General features: G+C 41.3%; 1 protein-coding gene across 1 annotated transcript in view; it reads left to right on the forward strand.

Annotated features, from left to right (window-relative positions):
• Positions 1 to 455: 455 nt before the first annotated feature.
• KCNJ14 (potassium inwardly rectifying channel subfamily J member 14) overlaps positions 456 to 18,464 on the forward strand; it is a 41,401-nt gene continuing 23,392 nt past the window's right edge. Inside the window, exon 1 of the mRNA XM_044281539.1 lies at positions 456 to 700. The gene's annotated coding sequence lies outside the window, so the exon portion shown is untranslated. The remainder of the gene's footprint in view (positions 701 to 18,464) is intronic.

Genomic DNA, 18,464 nt, shown 5'->3' on the forward strand with positions numbered 1-18,464 from the left:
AAACACTCTGATTTATAACTGCAATTTCCCCTGGTCTGCAAGTCTGCTTTAATATTTAAAACATGGGAGGAATACTCTGCAGCTTGCCTGCTCTAGCTATTCAGATCAATATGCACATTGACTTTTCTGCTGAATGAAACAGGCTTCAGTCCATGCACCAACAAATTCATTAATGAGCCCTCAGTAATGCAAGCTAATGTCCGGCCCCAATACTCTCACTACCGCCATGAAGTAAGGACTGCAGCCCGACACTTAAAGTTAGCCTGTAAGTAGACGGAGGGAAGGACCTCAGCTTAAGACAGGCTCATCCTCACAGGGGACGGGGGAGGAGAGGTGATTGGCTGTAGGCCTAGGGCACTGCACTGATTGGATCAAGGGATTGAGTCACCTCGGTGGTGATTTAATTTTATTCTCTGAAATTCCCACATGTGAAGCTGGAGAAGTGAAGCAAAGAGACTGACAGTCATACAAGGGGCTGCCTGACAGGACAGAGAACACTTCCTAAAATAAGGGAGGCTTTTCTTCTTTTCTTCTTTCTTTTTTTTAATAAATCCAAGATGCCCGAACAAATGAGGAACTTTCCTAAGCATTTATCAAGCTGCAGAGAACATTGGTGAATTAAAGAAATCATCTGAAACCCTGAAGAAAAGCATTCAGTCAGCAAAGGAGTCAATCAGGATGAGATCTCCAGTAATTCCAGGTAAGATCCGCTTTTATTTAGCGCAGGCGCTGAGATTGTTTAGAAAGTAGAACATTTGCGGCTGGTTCTGATGACTTAGCTGAGCTCGGACAGTCACGCAGAGGTAAGGAGAGGCCAGGACACAGGGATTAGAAGAAACAGAGACAGGCTTAAGGGAAACAGACACAATCACTTGATCCTTATTGAAGAGGTGACAATAAAAACACATCAGGGGCAGGATGTGAGACTTGGAAGATCCCTTATATAACAGCGTGGCCCCTTTAATAAAACTCCTTGGTAATGAACACAATGTATATAAGAAGAGCCATACTGTCCACCCTTGTGTATAGTGTGCCATGTACTCAGTGCTTTACTTCACTGGAATTCATAAAAAACCCTAAGTTGGTGGCCACTTGTTACTCTAATGAATCAATGACTTCACCCGTCACAAAAGAGCAGCCTGCAGGCTACTGGGATGTATCCCAGTACATACTGCCCTACTACCATACCGAGCGACTGGTAACATTAACCTTATATGTGCCATGAATGTTCTCAATGCTTAGAAATGGAAACCATATTTTAATATTAGCTCCAAGATCCAAGTTTATTTAAAGTGACCACTATATTTACACAAAATTCTCATCAAAGGCTTAGAGAGTACGGGGCCACAATAACTAAGGGGCCAATCTCCACTCAGACATATGTGCAGTTAGTGATGCATATAGACAAGAATACATTTTTTTTCTGTGCTGTGACATCACTGAATCATTTCTGTACATCGCCATGTGTATTATCATATTGTTGTGATATTACTGTGAGCCTTATTGCTGCACTGTGACATCATTGTGCACATTATTCAGTGTGTACATTATCCTACCATTGTGACATCACTGTGTGCATTATCCTACCATTGTGACATCACTGTGTGCATTATCCTACCATTGTGACATCACTGTGTGCATTATCCTTGTGTATCAGAAAAACCAACATAATCATAATCTTCTCCTAAACATGCCGCCGAAGGTGATCCTGATGGTGTGGGGTCCCATTCCAAGTTTTGCTATGGGGCCCCACCGGTCCTTGTTACGCCCATTCAACATACAAAACATCTTAAGGCTTATTTCACACGAATGTGTTCTCTCCTTGGCCGTATTGCCGACCGCATTCACTTCAATGGGTCCGCAAATCCGGAGATGCGGAATGGTGCGAACGGAACCCTACATAAGCACTACGGAGTGCTTCCGTGGGGTTAGGTCCCGTACTTCCGTTCTGCAAAAATATAGAACATGTCCTATCTGTTCTATTAAAGTGAATGGGTCCGCGATCCGCTGCGGCTGCCCCACAGTGGGTGTTCGTGCATTGCGGCCCGCAGCACGGCCACGGGGCGCACACATTCGTGTGCAGGAGGACTAAAGCATAGGCTGTTTTCTCTAAGGACAAGACATTTGCAGTAATTAGATGCCGATATATTTCATGGTATTTCGGTACCAGGTGAAATTTCACAATTAAAAAAATGTGAAATTTTAATATTAAGAAAACCTTCTGCCTTTTGTATTGTTGTTCATCACCAGTTTCCCAGTAAACGGTTAACAGGCATGAAAATGAGGCTAAATTCTGTCAATTAATTCATGAAATGTTCCAATTAATCAGTATTTTTCCCTCTGTATCCAAAATGAATCCATAGCAGGGAATTAATGTCAGTATTTGGGAACATTTCTAATTAATGTACTATACAAAACAGGCAAGTAGAGATAAAAAGAAAGCAATGTACCAGGGGTATAATATACATATAAACAGCAGTACGGTGTAATAGTAGTATTACTATATCTACTCTGTACAACAAACTATTCAAGATTCAAGGCCATTTCTACAGCTCTGGTATAGGACTGCTTTATATAAGTTTGTGTCCAGTTATTAGTTGCAGCGGCATCAAAGTTATTGTTGACAGCGGGGGACCCCAAGTGAGACAGTCGAGGCTGGGGATCTAAGGAGTCAGGACCCAGCGGTGGTGACCAGCTAAGTATGCTTCCATTGCAGGTCTGCTTAGGAGTGGGGTTTGCCAGAAACCACCCCCGCCCCCTAAAAAAAGGTGCCAAACCCCTTCAAACTGGCTATACACTGTGTGGTCAACTACGGTATCTCTCAGCATCCTCCCATACATGTGCATCCTCAGCTTAGCCAAGCATGCATCTGTAGTCACTAGGCAGAAGGGAGTAGGTTGACAGACAACTCTGTAGAAACTTATCTTCTAAGAACAGAAGGATCAGGCAATTGAAATCCAACCTGATGATTCTTCTTTCCCCCCAACATGATAGTCGGTGAGTCCTCTAATATATTGACTGACCAGCTGAACCCACTGAAATCAGCAGGCTTGGCCAACTTAGGGTGGGTTCACATCACGTTTTATGCCTACATTTGACGTACATGTGCGTTTTTTGTATACATTAAACGGACAGGAAAAACGTGATGTGAACCCAGCCTTAGATCTAATGTGTATGGGCCGTTTAAAGGCAATCTGTTATTCCGATGTTGGGCTATTATCACAGTAATACATGAGTAGTACTGACGATAAGGTGTCCAGATCACAATTTTTTTTTCCTACTGCTCCTCTGGAGGCCTGGAAACGTCCATTCAGAGATATAGAACCACCTCCCGGACGTTTATAGTCAACGTGCAGATTTTTTTTTTCTTATTTTTGTAATTGCGTCAATCTATCTTGTTACTGATTGTCCTCTTTTCTCTTCAACAATTGTTTACATGTCTGTCCTGCCAGGTCTCCCCATAATAACAGAACAGCTTCTGGAAAGTGAACGGTAAAATCTGATAGATTCCTTTGGCAGATGCTCTGCTCTTCCTTTGACTATGTATGATTAAGGCATGGGGAAGATTTATTAAAAGTGTTGTGGGGATTCGCTCTGGTAGACAGGGTATGCGGACGCAGTACAGAGGCAAATTACCAGTTCTTCCGTGTTTATTCACACATAAGGCAAAAACAAAACGTCACTTTGCAGTCTTGGTGTTAGTTCACACACAATGGAAAGTCCACATAGCAAAAATCACCTTGTTGGCAGTTCTGCCTCCAGCAGTCCATGGCAGGCTTTTTAGGGGGCCTTTTTCCCCTAAACACGGGTCTCAGCCCTCCAGCACGGCACAAGCCTCAGATCCCAGCACACACACACTTTGCTGCTGAGCCCAGCTGTCTTTCAAGGACAGCAAGGTACTGTCAAAACCCAGACCGACACTTTAAATCCAGTCCGGTGTTTGACCCCACCTGGCTGAAAAGGTATTCCCAGACCATACCTTTCACTGCGTCACAGTGTCTAAAACGGTATGTTGCCCATAGCAACCAATCAGAGCTTAGCTTTCGTATACTCTGGTAAAATGAAAGCTGTGCTGTGAGTGGTCGCTTTGAGCAACAAAGAGTTTTTCTTTATTTAAATACATAAGAAAGGACATGGCTCCTATTTGGTTTTCTTCAAATAAAACACTGACCACTTGGTATAGAATCCATATAGTATACTTATTAATTCAATATTGGTAACCATGGGTCATATTACCTTATACACTCATTGGGGGAAACTTATTAAAACTGGTGTAAAGGAAAACTGGCTTAGTGGCCCATAGCAACCAATCAGATTCCACCTTTTGTTTTCCAAAGGAGCTCTGAATAATGAAAGGTGGAATCTGATTGGTTGCTATGGGCAACTAAGCCAGTTTTACTTTACACCAGTTTTGATGAATCTCCCCCACTAACTTTTTTTTTTTTGACAAGACCTTCCAATTCCTACTGAAGTAAATTCTGAAATGATCCCACACACACTGTGTGAAGGTCCATCAAATAAATTTAAGATATAACATATTTTAGAAAGTTCTTGTCAGTGGAGGAGAGCATGGTTATGATAGCCTGGCCACATCATGCTGTGATTATGGTGGTTCTCTCAGCCTCCTCCCTCTGTCTAAACGCCCAGTGGATGAAGCTGTACTTATGGATAGTGTTGAGCGAAGCAAGCTTCGGATCATAGATCCGAAGTTGCTTCAGTCAAAACTTTGCTTGAATGCTGTACGGAGAACAGTCTTCGTACAGCATTCAAATATATTGGCTCCAGCGAGGTGTAATTCATTATCTCTAAAGTCTCGCAAGACTTGGGTGAATAACTTTGGACTTCAATTTTTCAACTTGAAAACCATTTAAAACTTGAATTCAAAGCCGACTTCGGTGCCGAGGTACCAGCCGGTACCGAAGCCGACTTCAGATTCAAGTTTTATTATGGTTTTCAAGTAATAAGGTAATAGGGTACATTCTATTGTGGGAGGCACTTAGGGGCATCATACTGCATGGGGGACACTAAGAGCGCATCACTACTGTCTGAGGGGCCCTAAGAGGATATTCTTACTGTGTTGGCACGCTAAGGGGACTGGGTGGGATTGGGCATGTATAGATTGGATGGGGTTAGAAGAGTGGCTTAGTGTAAAAAAAATTGTCGGAGGTATGTAAATGATACCATAAATAGGCAGATGGCTCATGCTACTGGTGGCCAGAACATCCCTATTTTCACTAGAGGGATCTTTAAATATGTTAGAAAACATTCTTGTGCAATAATGAGTGCGACGTAATCCATCAGAAAAGCTCAATATCACCCCCTAGAATTCCAATTGACCACACAATGCCTAATATCAGGATGGCTATGAATGTCCAAATGCTATAAATTGTGTATAAAACTGGAAATAAAACAATATGTATATAATAGTAAGGGATACAAGAGGTAAGACAACTGACAACCTATGTCTATGATATTCTAGGGTAGAAACAGTAGCTGATCAATGCCATAAAACCCCCCAGCGTGTATTCATAAATAATTACTGCACTTTTGTCAGAAGAAAAAACTAAAAGGTAAATCTGGAGGGTCACATATGCAGCAAAGATAAATAGCATTAATAAATTGATAAGTAATATCCGTGCACATGTCCCCTTGTGTCATTCTGCTATCGGTCATAGACTGTAATGGGAGCTGGAGAAATGCAGGAAAGATTCTCCTAAGGGATAAGGAAAATGTATCAGCGGAAACAAACCATCAATAATGTAGCCGCGCTGGGAAATGCAGTGTGACCCCTATCAGAATGGATATTCCTTGTTACAAAGAGTACTTTATCATCACTTTCTGGTGTGGTGATGTTCAGGCATCAGGCGTCTACTGGGCACATGTTCAATGGGAAAAAAATTTCCAATAATAATCTCCGGTCCTACTGATTGAGCCAATTAATGGCTAGATGACATAAGAAAGTACAAAGATAAGACTGTGCACATATCATGTATCAAATACATAAATAATCAATTGAAACAGTCAAAGTATTGCTCATTGTAATAAAAAGTCTTAAAGGGATTCTGTCACCAAGTTTTGGGCTATAGAGATGCGGACATGCACGGCTAGATCGCCGCTAGCATGTCCGCAATATATCTGTCCTATAGGGCTGTGTGGTTTTAATTTCTTTAAAAAAGGATTTTTATAGATATGTAAATTAGTCTTGTAGGTGCCCAAGGGGCTATACAAACCTTTCTGGAGCCCAGCCGTGCCCAGCCACGGCCGCCTGTGAAGGAGCCCAGCACCGCCTATGTCCTCCGAATCTCCTTTCATCAACTATAGATTGCCGTAATCTCGTGATGCGCGAGCTTGCGCATGCGCAGTGCTCGTATGATGTTCCTTCCCTGTGCTGGCATCAGCCTCAGGGAAAGAACTGCGCATGCGCTAGCTCGCGCATCGCAAGATTACGGCAATCTTAAGTTGATGAAAGGAGGAGATTCGGAGGACATAGGCGGTGCTGGGCTCCTTCACAGGCGGGCGTGGCTGGGCTCCAGGAAGGTTAGTACAGCCCCTTGGACACATACAAGACTAATTTACATATCTATAAAATCCTTTTTTAAAGAAATTAAAACCACACAGCCCTATAGGACAGATATATTGCGGACATGCTAGCGGCGATCTAGCCGTGCATGTCCGCAGCTCTATAGCCCAAAACTTGGTGACAGAATCCCTTTAAAGTGGTTTCTATAAAGATGCCACCAGCCATATCCCGAATATATACGTTTCTTTGATGGCTGGGTTACAACCTATATGGCTGCTATGACATCTCTCTAAGGCAGGGGACATCACCTTCGGCACTCCATTCATTTATATGGGACTTATGAGAAGAGCAAAGCAATTATGCATGTTGGGAGTTGTAGTTTCACAACAGCTAGAGGGCCAGAGGTTGCATATCCCTGCTCTAAGGGCTCTTTCATATGGATGATGTCAAGATTTGTTCAGGTTCAAACTGATGGGGTTGCAGGCAAGTTCAATCCGTTTTGTCTGTGATTGCGTTTAGGGTGTGCGTTCTTTTCTATCCAGATTGGACGTTTTTCACGCGTGTGAAGAAAAACTGAAGAAAAACAATCTACATCTCTTATCAAACATCAGTGAGGAACGCATTACATCTGGATACCTTCCGTTTTTCACGCAAGCTACATTCACTTCTATGGGGCCATGGCTGTGCAAAAAGAATACAATATAGAACATCTGCGATTTTTCCTGAACGCAGAGATGATGCGTGAAAAATGACACTTATGTACATTGATCCACTGAAATGAATCAAGATTCAGTCCAGATGCTATGAGTACAATACATGCACCCGGACAAAAAACTTGCTTGTATGAAAGAGGCCTTTGGAGTTGTTACACAGCACTCCTAATGACAAATCTTCTTGATCATTCACAAGCTTGGTGATGAATACTGTAGGAACTCTGATGGCCGCCAAGTTAATTTAACAGAACAACGTTAAAGGGGTTGTCTGAGTTTTTTTTAAATTAATGTATGACGTTGCGAAATTTTAATTACAAAATGATTCAGTGTACCTGAAAAACAGCCTTGTAGTTACAAAACACCATGCACACAGTAGTGTTTTTGGTGTGGTTTTATTACTTCTGAGGCCTACGGGAATATAACATTAGGTCAGTTTCAGATGCCCGCAATAGGCTGGATTTTAACCTTTATATTATGGCTGAAAGACCTGAACCTTCCATGGTTCTACTGAACCAAACCCTATGGTTATCTTAAGTTAGTTTAGTTAAACCACGGGGAATCAAAAGTTGGGCCATACCATGGTTTTCATGCAGTTCCTACAAAAAAATCTCCATGAAGGTTGTGCACATGACAAAATTTGAGCAATAATACTGTTGTTTGAATGAGACATTTAAAAAATTAGACAGCAGACCCTACACTAAAATGAATCCTTGCCAGGCTCCACAACACAAGCGACCTAGGATTATTTTTCTGCCTTTTTTTCTGTGAATTGGATCATTACTAAAACCAGGGCCATGTGATGATAAAAGGTCACTGTAGAGACAATACATTGATGTTCAACTCCTGCGGGGCCTCCAACCATTAATAATGCAGAAGCAAAACATTATAACATGTAGACATGAAAGTCATTATGTGTTAAATTGATTAAAGATTATGTTATCTTTAGCTCTAAATGAGAGCTTCACACAATAATGATCAAGTAATAATAATTAGTGTTGGGTGCGAATATTTAGAATATAGTGCTATATATTCGTATTCGCAAATATTCTAGATTTTTTTTCATCTGAAACCATAATCCCCCCCCTGCTTCTTGCTTGTGGTCCAATGAGAAGGCTGCAGTGTCTTTGTCTGAGCTTAGCAACATCCCTAGCAACCAATAGGAAAGCAGCCTACCCCTTACTATATAAGAACCTCCCCAGCAGCCATTTTCTGCATTTTTTTTTGCATTTATGAGAGAGAGAGCAGTGACATTACTGTGCTCTGTGCTTTGGTGTGTCATTACATTAGATAGTTAGCTTATATATATACAGTCATGTGAAAAAATTAGGACACCCTTTGAAAGCATGTGGTTTTTTGTAACATTTTTAATAAAAGGTTATTTCATCTCCGTTTCAACAATACAGAGAGATTAAAGTAATCCAACTAAACAAAGAAAACTGAAGAAAAGTCTTTTCAAGATCTTCTGTAAATGTCATTCTACAAAAATGCCTATTCTAACTGAGGAAAAAGATAGGACACCCTCACATGTATTCCCTCTTAAATTGGCTCAGATCTCACACAGGTATATCACACCAGGTGCACATAATTAGTAGATCGTTACTCTGCATGTTGAATGAGGCTTGCCCTATTTAAACCTCAGACATTTAGTTTGGTGTGCTCCTGACTGTTGAAGTGAGAGTGAGCACCATGGTGAGAGCAAAAGAGCTGTCAGAGGACTTCAGAAAAAAGATTGTAGCAGCCTATGAGTCTGGGAAGGGATTTAAAAAGATCTCAAAAGATTTTGAAATCAGCCATTCCACTGTACGGAAGATAGTCTACAAGTGGAGGGCTTTCAAAACAACTGCCAACATGCCCAGGACTGGTCGCCCCAGCAAGTTCACCCCAAGAGCAGACCGCAAGATGCTAAAAGAGGTCTCCAAAAACCCTAAAGTGTCATCTCGAGAACTACAGCAGGCTCTGGCTACTGTTGATGTAGAAGTACATGCCTCTACAATCAGAAAGAGACTGTACAAGTTTAACTTGCATGGGAGGTGTGCAAGGAGGAAACCTTTGCTTTCCAAGAGAAACATCGAGGCCAGACTGACATTTGCCAAAGATAAAGTTCACAAAGACCAGGACTTCTGGAATAATGTTCTTTGGACAGATGAGTCCAAAATTGAATTATTTGGACACAACAGCAGAGGACATGTTTGGCGTAAACCAAACACAGCATTCCAAGAAAAGAACCTCATACCAACTGTGAAGCATGGAGGTGGAAGTGTCATGGTTTGGGGCTGCTTTGCTGCAGCAGGACCTGGTCAGCTCACCATCATAGAATCCACGATGAATTCTACTGTGTATCAGAAGGTGCTTGAAGAACATGTGAGACCATCAGTTAGAAAATTAAAGCTGAAGCGGAACTGGACCATGCAACATGACAATGACCCAAAACATACTAGTAAATCAACCAAAGATTGGCTGAAAAAGAAGAAATGGAGAGTCCTGGAATGGCCAAGTCAAAGTCCAGATTTGAATCCCATTGAGATGCTGTGGGGTGACTTGAAAAGGGCTGTACGTGCAAGAAACCCCTCAAACATCTCACAGCTGAAAAAGTTCTGCATTGAGGAGTGGGGTAAAATTTCCTCAGACCGATGTCGAAGACTGGTAGATGGCTACAAGAACCGTCTCACTGCAGTTATTTCAGCCAAAGGAGGTAACACTCGCTATTAGGGGCAAGGGTGTCCTATCTTTTTCCTCAGTTAGAATAGGCATTTTTGTAGAATGACATTTACAGAAGATCTTGAAAAGACTTTTCTTCAGTTTTCTTTGTTTAGTCGGATTACTTTAATCTCTCTGTATTGTTGAAACGGAGATGAAATAACCTTTTATTAAAAATGTTACAAAAAACCACATGCTTTCAAAGGGTGTCCTAATTTTTTCACATGACTGTATATATATATATATATATATATAATACAGATAGTGGCAGATAGTCAGTGTAGGTTAGATAGTAATATAGTGTAGCTGATAGGTTCCAGTGCGGGGTGTTAGGTAGTGTGATAGGCTCTGCTGTCCATACATACATGCTATAGACATAGTGCTGTGATGTCACAGGTTCACAACAATACTTAGTGCACCAATCAGTAATATGTAGTCAGACCTGCTAAAATGTGACGTTGCACATATTGCGCAAAAATATGCACATCATTAATTGCCGATTTGTGCAATTGCGTATATATTGGAGAAGTCTATCTGCATATAAAGCAATTCTAATGTTCTGCCGTGCCAACCATTTTCTCCAGTCTCATAAAACTTCTAACACCTTGAAAATTGTAGCAAAAGTGACCCTTGCCTGTATTGGCTTCGCATTACGCGAATATTACATTGCCAATTTTTGCAATCAAGAAAATAATTTATTGTGAATATTCACCCAAATATTCGTGAAATATCGCAAATTCGAATTTTGCCCCTGTCGCTCATCACTACTACTAATAAAAAAAAAAATTTAAGAGGTCGGGATAAGCCATCATGATGTGGGCCCGATTTCTGGCACCTCAACAGATCAGATGTTGGAAGGGGCCTTTTCCTGAACCTATGATGTTATGTGCATTGGTCACATAACCTTTAGGCTGCTTAATTCCCTTCAAGTGAATAGAACTCAGCTGCAATACCAAGCATGGCCAGTATGCAATGTATAGCACAGTTCCTGGTATACTGTAAAAAGGCCACAGCCTGTTCAAACAGCTGATCAGCTGATCCCGAGAATAGGTAATCAATAATCAAGTTTTAAACAACCCTTTTAAGGGTTAACCCAGGAAAAACATTTATCACAAGGTGGTTGATAAATGTATGATAGTTCATGTAGATTATCTTTTCTGGTGCATGGACTGCCAGAATATAAAAAACAGACTTAATAAATCCCCCCCCCCCCCCCATGTGTCATCAGGTTTCAGGGCTAGGACCTCTCCAACTAGAAGCTCTCTAACAGTTGCCTTGTCCGCCTCTTTGAAAGGTAGGCTATTGCGCCTCTCTCTTTGTGGTGGGAGCTGGCAGCTCCCAAAAAGCTCAGTTCAAGAGGTATTAAATATTTCTCTACAAGTGGTACCATTGTACTTTATTGAACTGTGATACTGTTCTACTTTATTGGAAACATTAAAATTAGTTGTGAAATTTGGGCTCCTGCTACAGATTCTCTAGAGAAATCAATCTTTACAAAGCACTGGTGCAGCCTCATCTGGAATACACAGTCCAGTTCTGGGCACCAGTACATAGAAAGGATGCACTGCAGCTGGAAAAAGTACAGAGGAGAGCGACTAAAATGATAAGGGGCATGGAGGGTCTTAGTTATGAAGAAAGATTAAAATAATTTAATTTATTTAGTCTTGAAAAGAGACGTCTAAGGGGGGACATGATTAAACCTGTACAAGTATCTAAATGGGCATACAAAAAATACGTACTGGCTCCGAGAAGAAAAAGTTCTCCAGAAGTGTCAAAAGCTTCTTTACTGTAAGAACTGTGAATCTGTGGAATAGACTTCCTCAGGACGTGGTCACAGCAGGAACAGTGGACAGTGGGTTTAGACAAATTCTTAAAAGTAAAAAACATAAATGCTTATGAAAATGTGTAGAAATCTTGCTTCCTTCTGGGATTCGCATCCCCACCTATCCCTTGGTTGAACTTGACGTTTGTCTTTTTTCAACCTTATTAACTATGTAACTATGTAACCATGTAACCTTATCCTAAGCTTCTAGTAAAGACACTGCTGTGAGGTGAGGGACTACATCTAAAACACCCATCACACAGAACATTACTCAGCCAGTACCCCCAAAGTGCTAAATTGCAGCCATCTAACCTGCATCCATATAATCCTTACTGGTGCCAGAAGATTGTTTCTTAAAGGGAGTCTGTCACCTCTTTTTCACCAATATAACTAAGAGCAGTGCTTCTCAGAAGATAGCAGACACATTCCATGCACTCTGTGTCTGTATTCCATGTCCAGGAAAAGCAATTTTATTCTGCTGAAAAACAGTTCCTAAGTGCCCAGCTCTGCTGCTCCAAGTGCCCAAAGCAAACCAGACTGAAGAGGGGAGGCCTGCTTTAGTTGTTCATATCTTGGGATTGGTAGCCACTAGAAATATACCTTGTTTAAAAGCTGGCATTCCAACCTTTCAAACGATACCAGAATCATAGCATTATATCCACTATATCAGAAGATGTCGCCATTAGAAATTGAGTCAGGAGTGAAAGCTGGTTTTGCTTTTCAGCTGGGCACTTGTTGAGCTGTTTTCCAGCAGAATAAAAGTGCTTTTCCTGGACATGGAATACAGACAGAAAGTGCACACAGGCACAGTATGTCTGGAATGTGTCTGCTTTCTTCTGTGGGGCAGTTCTCTTAGTTATATTGGTGAAAATTAGGTGACAAACTCTCTTTAAAATCTGCTGCTATTTGATGTATTTGAAGTTCCGTTCTACGTTGCACTTAGTAAAAAAGACTTTTATATGTTTAATTCCGGCTTCATTTGTCAGTACTACATCTCCACTGCATCAATGGCCTGAGGGAGTACACTGTGACAACACTTCATCAGGGCCACTACCACTCCCATCTTCTGCACTGGCTCCTTTGGGGCTCTCTACACGTACTGTGCTGCAATACCAGTTAACTGTTAATGCCTTGCATAGTGTCAAGATTACCGTGCATTGTTGCTGAACGAGTTGTGCAGCATTTATATACCAGTTAATGGAGTCCTGGGGATTTCCCCGTATATTGAGAGTCTCTCCAGCATTTTGGGAGAGTTGCAAGTATGACTATATCTATTTTCCAGGATATTTGTGCTCTTGATGATGTTCTAGATAAGAAAGAAATGTAGCAGTAAAAAGCAAAGGGACATATGAACATCTAAAATTCCAAACAACTGGCCAATTCTATTCTAAAAATAACTTTGCTACTGTTTGGGATTAGGGTCTGACTGGGATTGAAATTTAGCCCAGGCCCACTTATTATTTGATGAATGTGAAAACTGCCCCCAGTAGTAATAAAGACCTTAAAGTGCCCCCAGTAGTAATAAGGCACCTTAAAGTTACCCCAGTTGTAATAATGCCCTATAGTACTCCCATTAGTAATAAGGCCCCAAAGTGCCCCCAGTAGTAATAAGGTGCCAAAAAATGCCCCCAGTAGTATTAAGGCCCCTCCATAGGGCCCTCTGTAGTGCTCTCAGTAGTAATGAAGTGCACCCCTGTAATGCCTGCAGTAGTTATAATGTTCCCTTGTAGTGCCCCCAGTCGTTATAATGTCCCCTATAGTGCCCCCAGTAGATATAATGCCCCCTAAAGTCCACATTAGTTATATTGTCCCCTGCATTGCCCCAAAAGTGACAGAAAAAAAAAAATACTCACCTGAGTGCTGCTCCATGTTTCAGTCTGCCTGAGTTGCCCACTTCCTGGCACAGGAGGTCACAATGATGTCATAACTTTGCAACTGCGTGTGCTGCCTCATAGGCTTCAAGTCTAGTGGCCTATGAGAGTGAACAGCGGGGCCGAGAACCATTGGTTCCCATACTCCACTGCACTATTCAACTATATCTTCATTCTGAGGATTGTGATACAGTTGTGTGATGGCCACTACTTCTGGTGGCCTCAGGCAAAACATTTGGACCCAAGCCCCGAATGTTTTGGCCTAGCGATTACCCAGCAGGTGGTCCACTCCAGCTGGCATTAGCCAGAATTGCCAGATGGCCAGTCCAGCTCTGGTCGGGATACACGGTAGACCAATGAGGACTCCAGACTGTTGCGTGCCATTCTGAACAAATTTGCTATACTATTTAGTCACCCTGGGTGTTTCATAACTTTAGATTTCCTCAAATTCCTCAACAAACCTTTGGTCAGCAATTGTTACTGTCCAAATCCTCCCGCTTTCGTATACATCTTGTCATTGTTGTAACCAGGCATCCGTAATGCTTTCGCGTAATTATTAGAAGTGTTGACTTTGCATGTGCATTGTGATCTTTCCAATAATAGATTTGGAACATAACAGTTGTGGAAAGCTATGTAGTCGCGTGCAAGACAAAGTAAACTTTGGGACTAAAGGATTTTGAGCCTTTAACAATTACATGTTGTATTTGCCCATGCATTGTCTGCACGCTACTGTCTGGGTGATTGAGGATTGTAAGATTGATTTCTACATACCCAAACTGCATTACCAGCAAAAACATTTGTGATATTCCACAGCGAAGACTTAGATGACCTCTTTGTGGACCATGTTCAATACCTCTGGAATGTCAAATCAACTCTGCCATAGTCGTGTCCTCTACTGCGATGCTCTATTAATTGCAAATCAATATATTGCCATTTCTCTGTAAGTGCATGAAACATACCGTACCATGCAGTGGTAACATTTTATATATAGGTTCAGGCTTAGTGCCGTCTTGTTGAATGGGGATGCAACAATGGCCTGCCACCCAAGGCTTGTGTCCCTCCCGAATAATATTAAAGGGAATATGTCACCAGTTTTATACTGACTGTCTGGAGCCTCGTTACAATGTCTGTCTCTTACTATAGTTGACCAGTCATTTAAAAAATATATATACTTGGTTGCTTAATGTAGGGTGCGCGCTTGGGAGTCATCATATTCGTGAACTCTGGGCTGCCTTGCTCCCGATGCAGACTGACAGCTTTCTCCCTACAAACAGTATAGGAACAAAGCTGTCAATCATCCATGGAAAGGCAGGCGGAGCCACAGCTCATAAACCTCAGGACTCCAGTGCTAGGGTCCTGCTGGAGCTTCTCACCACTTATTTTAGGAAAATGACAAATGACTGACCAAAATATAAATGAACCATTGTTGTAATTAGGATCTCTGTCACCAGTTGATGTCAGATTCCCTTTAATTGTATAGAGAATTTACTTACATATTATATGCCAATAAGATTATATTACTTTATGCGTAGAGCTGTTATTTGGTCACTGTAGGTTGGTGTTATTTCGGTACTAGGGTCCAGATTTATCATTACACTTACATCTTACTCCACTTTTACATGTCCAAAGTCACTTTTGGCCAAGTCAGATTTATTAATGGTCCTTTAATACTGTGATTAATGTGGTTTGACGGTAGCAGTTTATCCTTCAGTAAGCGGCTTTACAAAAGTCGCATGTCTTTATGAAAAAGTCGCATGTTCTATTAAAAAGTCGCATAAGATAAGCATGGTCCTCACTGGAGTGAAATTGCACAATTTTTGCGACTTTTTAAATTGTCGCAATAGTAAATCTGTCTAGAGATTAATTTACATGAGAAAACACGCCCACTTTCAGAAAACTGGCGAGCATAGCGCAGAGCCAATACAAGTCGCAAATCTTTGCGCAGTTTTAGCGATTGCGCAAAAGTTTGTGACTTTTTCACTCCATTATTTTGACTTGAGCTAATGATAAATCTGGCCCTGTGTGTTTTAAACACTGATTGGCACTACTAATAATAATTTATCTTTTATACGTGGTGATTATTGGCTGGAACGGCCACTCGAATGATACAATCATTCATACGGCTGTTCATTTGGGAGATTATCTGCCTGTAAGAATGTCCATAAAGGAGTGCCAGCCTATGTCGTGAATCTTTGCTTGTTACCGTTCAGAAATCTGGCAGTGTAAAACAACCCTTAGGTGTTGCATATTATGATGCTGAGAACACCGTAAAGCAAACCCTGTTTATAGACACTGGTGATAAGTGTCATTGGAACTCTGGAAATATCTGTTCTTGACAGTTAAGGGATGTGCTGGGATAGGTACACATCAAAATATAATAAAGATATAAAAATAATTAGAATTATCATTATAAGTGGTGAGATTGTTTTCATAATGCTTTGGGCATCTAACATTATGTAAACATTTTTGGTTTGCATGTTTAGCTTACTATCTAGCATCTTTTCTTCTAACTATGGGCTGCGTCATTCCTCTGCTATTTTTCCAGAATAAAACTGACATCTTAGTGTTAAAGAGTCAGTTTAGAAAAAAAAAATGTTGATGTGTCACAGAAACATGTTAAAAGTTTTGATCATTGGGTCTGAGTGCTAACGCCCCCGCCAATTGCTAGAATGAGACAAGAGAAGTGCTTACATAGCGCACTTGCAGTGGCTGGGTTAGGGGTGGCCCCAACGCTACCTCTGGTCCTCTGGACACAATTGAGGTATCACCATGTGTTGCTGATCTTCGAACAGGATGGTAAGGTGTGGAAATAATTCCAGGGAGTCAGGGTCTGCAGTAAACCAGTGTGCTTCTTTACTGGAGGAACTCAAATGCAAAACAATACAGGCAATGCACTGAGCTGGCTTCTGTAATCTCCTCCCGGCCACAAGAATGTTTCATGCTGCCCTTAGCTAGCTGTTGTTCTCTCTCTCTCAGAAGGCAGGAATACTAACCAAAGGCTGGTGGCCCAGGATCTGTGACTCAGTTGTCCACCTGGCTCCCTGGTTAATGGGCTGGTAACTTGGTTGTGGCTCAGAATCCCCATTTCGGCGCCTTCTTCTGGTCACTCATGAAGCCTGATAGAGTCTCACCTACTAAGCCCTGGTTCCTATCTGCAGACAACTAGAGGCTCTGACTGCTCTCCTTATATACAGTTTCTAACTGAACTAGAACTTTTTAGTGGGAGGGGTGGAGTGGAGAATCACAGCCTAAACAGAAATATTGTTACAATTTCTGTCTATCAGACTTAAAAAATTTCAGTGCAAGAATATGGGAATGACTAAACAGTTTTTCCAGCCATAAACAAGTCGTCAGACATAAACAGCTGAGCTAAACCAGAGAGTCAAAAAGATCAGTGTGTCTATTTTTTCCCCTCCCAAATATATTGCATATTTCACAGTGCAAGTTAACCCTTCAAAGTGCAATAAAATGAGTTGATGGCTTTGCATAGCGGTAAAAAGGGCAAATGTCCATAGTCCAAAGCAACCCTGCTCCAGGGTATTATACACTATCTATCCTTGCTGTAGGATTCTAGGAATCCAGACATACAATAGAAGTCTATGGGACCATCTCGATTTCGTCCCCTGCAGTGATGCAGGAAAGCGTGCTATGTGAGCGCTCCTCTTGTCTCGTTCTATCAATCGGTGGGGGTCTCAGCACTCAGTCTTTTTATCTGTCTCTATGACATATCAAAAGTTTTTTGAAAACTAAGGGACCCTTTAAATCCCCCCTGTCATAGGGGTGTCTTTATATATACTGAGATACTACCAGCAGTGATGGGGCTGTATCCCCTACATCTCTAACTAAAAACACCCAGTTGTCTATTTATTTAAACTTCTAGGAGAAATAAAAGAGAAAAATCACAATGTAGAATTCTTATTTCTTTAAGCTAATATTGTCGACTACATCAGGCGTTGATATTGGGATCCACTATTTTCTCTGTTTGAGGGGACAGTTCTAGAAAAAGAATTTTAGAAATTAAAAAACATGGGGGAGAGTGGGAACAGTCTAAGCAATATGGCAAGCTCCCGGAGGAGATATCGGGACATATTTTGTGGGACTTATAATAAGAAAAAACTTACAAGTCTGTTGTGCAATCTGGAAGTAAAGATTTCCTGACCATACAGCTTTATGTTATGTCACAACTCAAGGATCACATGATGGCTTGGATCTGATTACCGAATGCTGAGCGTTTCTCATATTACGCTTTCAATAGACAGTTGGACATACTTATGAGATCATCACTCCCTTAAAATCAGCACCAGGTCATCTATCTATCTACGAGTATCTATAGTTGTATTTATCTATCTATCTATCTATCTATCTATCTATCTATCTATCTATCTATCTATCTCATATTTATTCTATCTGGAATTTGGAGCAGATTCTGTACCAAAAAGGCGCCTACCATTGTGGAAGTCCACCATGGAACGTGTAGCGGAGCTCTGAGGCCGAGAGATTTCTGCTGTGGATTTGCATCAACAACTGCCGTGGGTCTTTGCGCAGATTTGCCCCAGTGGTGCACATGCAGCTAACCCCCAGATAAATCTGCATGGAAAAAAATCCACCACCATATAAATTCCTTTTAGAATCAATGGCACGTGGATTTCAAAGTTAATCGTGCAGAAATCTACGTGAAATTTACATGTGGTTATACCCTTATAAATACTTACTATCTCCTCCCAGAAATCAGTTGTCTACATATTGCAATGACTAGTCATAGCTCGCCCTGCTGTTCTTTTGTTTTCTCAGCTCGTCCAACTCATTTGTCCAATGCTAGTGGTCACTCATGCTCAATAGCT

Source organism: Bufo gargarizans, chromosome 2 (genome assembly GCF_014858855.1).
Source record: "Bufo gargarizans isolate SCDJY-AF-19 chromosome 2, ASM1485885v1, whole genome shotgun sequence".
NCBI classification, from domain to species: Eukaryota; Metazoa; Chordata; class Amphibia; order Anura; family Bufonidae; genus Bufo; species Bufo gargarizans.